We start from the raw sequence: 5484 nt of genomic DNA, 5'->3' as shown, positions 1-5484 counted from the left end.
AATGCGGGCTGCTCTGGCCCGGGGCCTGGGCCGGGCTCCACAGAGCAGCCAGTGTGCCCAGACATTGGGGCTTTGTGAGCTCAGGAGCTTGGTGTGGGGACGGTTGTTTCGTTGACCTGACATTGTTTGAGGTTGGCTGAGTGTCAGTGCCTAGGTGCCGAGGGGCTGACCCTTTGGAGCCAGCCAGGGTCTTGGGGAGAGGGTGGCCAGGGTGTCCTAGTCTGAGGCAAAAAGGGGAGGGGGGCCTGTGAGCACTGAGCAGATCACTGTGGAGAGAAAGAGCAGCCCCAACGACGGCCACAAGAGAGGAGGCACTCTTGCACCCTGGGATCATGGAGGAAGGGCCTGGCCAGAACGGAGGATGGACAGGCAGGACACAAACATCTAGAGCCCTCCTGCAGGGCGCTGGAGCCCCGAGAACCAGCCATCAAAACCTCGTCCACCAAGGAAGACCCGGGAGCATCTCAGGGCCAGGGAGGGCCTCCAGAGGCCTCGGGGGCTGGCCAGGCTGGGGTGGGGTGGGCCAGGCACACAGCTGTCCAGATGTGGGAGGGAGATAACTCTGTTTACAGGGCACCTGGTGGGAGCTGGGCAGGGGCTAGAAAGGGGCTCCCAGGGCCCGTGGGGCGGGCAGATTAGGAGGCGGGGGCATGAGTCAGGGGTTTGTGAGCTGCCCCCGGGCGCCGGTGCTGTCAGAACGGGTGTGAACTCAGCTGGTCACAGAGGGCACGGCGGCTGCAGGACTTCGCCGAGGGATCCCAAGGCTCGTGAGCAGGTGGGCAGGGCAGGGAGGGGCTGGGGGGGTCCCACAGCACCTGCCGTGGGGGCTTCTCCAGGTGCCCAGCCTGAATCCCTGCCCAGATGGGCACAGCTCCTGACCTCTACAGGGATGCGGGTGGGTGGGGTGAGAATGTGACCTATGAGTTGCCCCTCAAGGCACAGGCTCATCGGCACCTGCTGCTGGGGAGAGCATGGTGACAGGTGGCTCACGGCAGCAATGGTGTGTATGGCTTGTGTGTGTGGCATGGGGGCACATCAATCTCCTCTCCCATCCTACAGACCCAGGTCTCACCCACCCCAGACACGCCTCCTTCCTTCGCAAAAGGGGTCCCCAGGGCACCCCATCTCCTGTACAGGAGGCAAGATGTCAGCTGACACTGCTTCCCATTCAGGACAATTCCAGAGGTCTCCTGGGGGACCTGGCACCATTCCCAGCCTGGGGAGGATTTAGAGGGAAACATGGAGTCTCCAACCATCCGAGGACCCCGAAACATGCAGCTCAGGCTGATTCCATGGGAACGGAAGGCAGATTAGAGGGGCTGAGGAGAGCAAGTGTGACCTTGACCCCAGCGGCAGGGTCAGGGCAGCAGCCATTGATGCTGTGCTCTCTGGGTGAAGAGCACCGTTCCAAGAGCCTTGCATCTATGAACTTCCTTAGTGCTGCCAGCAGGTCTATGAGGTGGGGGGCCGTCATTATCACCCCCGTTTTACAGATGAGAAAACTGAGGCACAGAGAGGTTGAGTCACTGACCCAAGGTCACACAGTTGGTAAATGGCAGGGCTGGGGTTTAACCCAGCAGTCTGACAGCAGAGGTCATGCTCTTAACCACTGATGCCAAACCAGCTACCAGTTGTTTCCTGGGAGGCAAACTCAGCCAGTGCTTAAAGACAAGGTTAGAGTCGAGGAAGCTGGGGTTCATCCTGCCGCTGGCACCTACCTGCTGGGCCAGCCTGCAGGCAAAATGTCTCTGAACCTCAGTTTTCTCATTGGGGCAACGGGCTAACAGCGTTGCTCACTTCACAGAGTGGTCTGGGGTAAGAGAGAGAGCTGGGAGCGCAGCTCTTTGGGAGTTAGGGGTGATTACACAAACGTGGCGCTACACCGCCACCGCCACCACCACCACCACCACCGGGAGCTGGCCCTGTCATCCGTCACCCCCAGCCTCTTGCCAGCTGTGCACTCCTCCCGGGCTCTAGACATCTGGTTCACCCTTATCGGGCCCCAGCTGGCTGGAGGGCCAGGTGTTTGGTGCACTTCCAAACACAGGGCAGCAATGGAGGCCCAGGCTCTTATCAGGGTCTGGCAGAACAAGGCCTGCGGTGGGGGAGGGAGGAGTGGCGGGGGGTGAAGGGAGGGTGGTGACTGGGCCTGGCGGGGGCAGCAATCTGGGTCTAAGGCCCCAGCTGAGCTCGGGGCACCTCCATGGTTTCCCCTCTGCTCTTCGCACATGCCCCAGATGCCAGTCAGAAGGCCCTCCCATTGTACAGATGGGGGGACTGAGGTCTACAGGCTGGGAACTGCCCGAGATAAGTCGGCCAGTCAGTGGCAGAGAGGCAGCCGGGATCTCCAGACTCTCTGGCTCTGGGGGGACCCTCCGACCATCCCACCCTCTAGGTGGGACGCGGAGGCCACAGTCCCAACCCCATGGGTGGACTTTGGCACCCAAGGCTCGGGTACCCTGAGGCCACTCAGAATCTGAGGCCCAGAGGGGGCATGGGCAAGTCCAGAGAAGGAAGAAAGAGAATGAAGATGGGGAAGAGGGCTGGGCATGGTGGCTCATGCCTGTCATCCCAGCACTTTGGGAGACTGAAGCAGGAGGATCACTTGAGGCCAGGAGTTCGAGACCAGCCTGGGCAACCTAGTGAGACCTCGTCTTTACAAAATATTTAAAAATTAGCTGGGCATGGTAACACACACCTATACTCCCAGCTGCTCGGGAGGCTGAGGTGGGAGGATTGCCTGAGCAGGAGGTCGAGACCGCGGTGAGCCGTTGAGTGTGCCACTGCATGCACTCCAGCCTGGGCAACAGAGTGAGACTCCGACTCAAAAAATAAAGATAAGATGAGAGAAGAGGAAAGGGAAGACCAGGAGGAGAGAGCAAAGGTGTATGGTGGAGTCCCCATCATCAGGGGCTCCATATCCCCGGCTGTCACTTGACCCTCCAGGTAAAGGGACCCCCCTCTACCCAGTCTGGTGGGACTCGGGCATGCCCCCTCCCTGCCCCCCAGGACTGCAGGGGCCCCCATCCCTCATATTCCCTTCCTTGTGCTCCCGCCTACCCCTCATGGCTGTCCTGCCTGGCAAGCCCACCTCACAACCGGGCCTCCAGCCCTCCAGAGCCCGCCTGTGCTTCTAGGTCTGGCTCCAGGGGCTCCTCCTCTCCAGGGTCACTCCACCCCCGGCCCCCAGGGGGTCCTGCTCTTCCTCCTGTCACACATTCCAGCACGTTTGTGACTCTTTTGTGTGGGGACACATGACCTTCAGAAGCCCTGAGGCTGTCTTGCGTTCTGGTTGCTTCCCAGTGGGGCTAGGAGCTTCCTGAGAGCAGAGACATGCCTGGTCCAGCTCCATCCCCATGCTCTGCATGAGGCCAGGCACAGAGCAAACACAAGACCTTGTCACCATAGTGCCCTCTGTTGCTGTGGGTGACGGGGGAAGGGAGGCCCCTCCATACCCGGTCTGGACCACCTCAGGTGGCCTCCATCCTCCCCTTGGGCCTGTCCTCACAGTCCTGGGGTGGTCATACCTTCCTCTCTGCTAGGGACACAGCTGAGGAACTGAGGCCCAAACTCAGTGGCCTTCTGGCTGGGTCCTTGTCATGCTGAGCCCCAGAACCCGGTCCTGCAGCGGGAAACCTTCTTACAGCCATGGGACATACACTGAGCACTTGCTTTTTTTTTTGAGTCTGAGTCTCACTCTGTCACCTAGGCCAGAGTGCAGCGGCACACTCCCAGCCACTGCAGCCTCGTCCTGCTGGGCTCCGGCAAACCTTCCACCTCAGTCTTCCAAGTGGCGGGAACTACAGGCACACGCCACCACACCTGAGGGGGTTGCCCTGATTTTTTATTTATTTATTTATTGTAGAGATGAGGTCTTGCCAAGTTGCCCAGGCTGGTCTCAAACCCGTGGGTTCAGGCGATCCTCTCACCTCAGCCTCTCAAAGTGCTGGAATTATAGGCTTCAGCCACCATGCCCAGCCCGAACACCTGCTATAGGAGAGCCACTCTGCTAGAAGTGGAGGATTTTGTGGGGACTGAGGCATTTGGGGCCTTTGCACGCGTGAGACCTCCTTTCCAGAGGCCAAACAATACATGTGCAGATCAGTCAAGAACCCAGCACATAGCAGACCGGGTCAGTGAGCATTAGGGTGGTCAGGGAGAGACTCTGAAGAGGGGACATTTGAGCTGAAGCGTGAGAAGGGCTGAGATGTGGGGGAAGGGGTGCCCAGGATGTGGCCAGCTGGATGTACAAAGGCCCTGGGGCTGGAAAGGGCGTGGCGCGTTCCAGACATGACAGGAGGCCAGTGGGCTAGGTGGAGAGAGCAAGAGAGACAGAGTCCAAGTTGTGGGCAGGAGAAATGCAGGACCAATCTTCCAGGACCTTTGGGCCATGCCAAGGCTGCCGCAGCCCTGCCCCTTCTGAGAAAAGGGGTGTATGGTAGAGTCCCCTGGAGAGGGGACAGGTCATGCTCCTGATGTTGCTGAGTCTCGGAGATGGGCAGAAAGGGAAGCCAGGTGATGACTGGAGGATGGAGGGGGGAGCCAGACTCAGGGGACACCACCCCACCCTCCCAGACACTCTTTTTTTTTTTTGAGTTGGAGTCTCACTCTGTCGCACAGACTGGATGGTCCCAGCCACCGCAGCCTGGACCTGCCGGGCTCCGGCGATCCTTCCGCCTCAGCCTTTCAAGTAGTTGGAACTACAGGCATGCGCTACCACGCCCAGCAAATTTTTGATTTAGTGTAGAGACGAGGGCTCGCCAAGTTGCCCGGGCGGGTCTCGAACCCGCAGGCTCAGGCAATCCACTCACCTCAGCCTCCCAAAGGCACGGGATTACAGGCTGAGCCACTGAGCCTGGCTCATTTATACACGTCTTAAGAGCTGTTACTATGTATTACTAGTTCACCACAATCAGAAGTGTCTGGGTGCTGATGGTACACTTTGAGCACTTCTTTTGTTTGCTTGCTTGTTTGTTTGTTTTTTTGAGCCGGAGTCTCACTCTGTCGCTCGGACTGAAGTGCAATGGCCGCTCCCGGCCACCGCAGCCTCGACCTGCTGGGCTCCGGCGATCCTTCCGCCTCAGCCTTCCAAGTAGCTGGAACTACAGGTGCACGCTGCCACGCCTGGCTAATTTTTTATTTATTGTAGAGATGAGGGCTCGCCAAGTTGCCCAGAAGGGTCTCAAACCAGCAGGCTCAGGCAATCCACTCACCTCGGCCTCCCAAAGTGCTGGGATTACAGGCTGAGCCACGGAGCCCAGCCCCAGACACTCTTAAAGTGACAGCCACCGAGCTTCCCCTGCCCTGGGTACGAGGTGGCCCCCCTCTCTCCCAGCCCTGCACACCTGCTCTCACACCTACCAACGCAGTCCCTCCCACCCTTCCTTCCTCGAACCCCTCCACGGAAAGGCAGCCTCCTCTGGGGGAGGCCCGGGAGCCCACAGTGCCTCATGGCCCGTGCCTCCCCCCCCCCCCCCCCCCCCG

General features: G+C 59.7%; 1 protein-coding gene across 1 annotated transcript in view; it reads left to right on the top strand.

Moving 5' to 3' along the window:
• Window positions 1-731: 731 nt before the first annotated feature.
• Window positions 732-5484, top strand: part of SLC4A1 (solute carrier family 4 member 1 (Diego blood group)) — a 19015-nt gene continuing 14262 nt past the window's right edge. The window contains exon 1 of the mRNA XM_008050337.1: window positions 732-775. The gene's annotated coding sequence lies outside the window, so the exon portion shown is untranslated. The remainder of the gene's footprint in view (window positions 776-5484) is intronic.

Source organism: Carlito syrichta, unplaced genomic scaffold, assembly GCF_000164805.1.
Source record: "Carlito syrichta isolate Samal-C Ts95f unplaced genomic scaffold, Tarsius_syrichta-2.0.1 Scaffold144209, whole genome shotgun sequence".
In the NCBI taxonomy this organism is placed as follows: Eukaryota; Metazoa; Chordata; class Mammalia; order Primates; family Tarsiidae; genus Carlito; species Carlito syrichta.
Note: the sequence above shows the minus strand (reverse complement) of the source record. Positions and strands in the feature narration are given on the sequence as shown.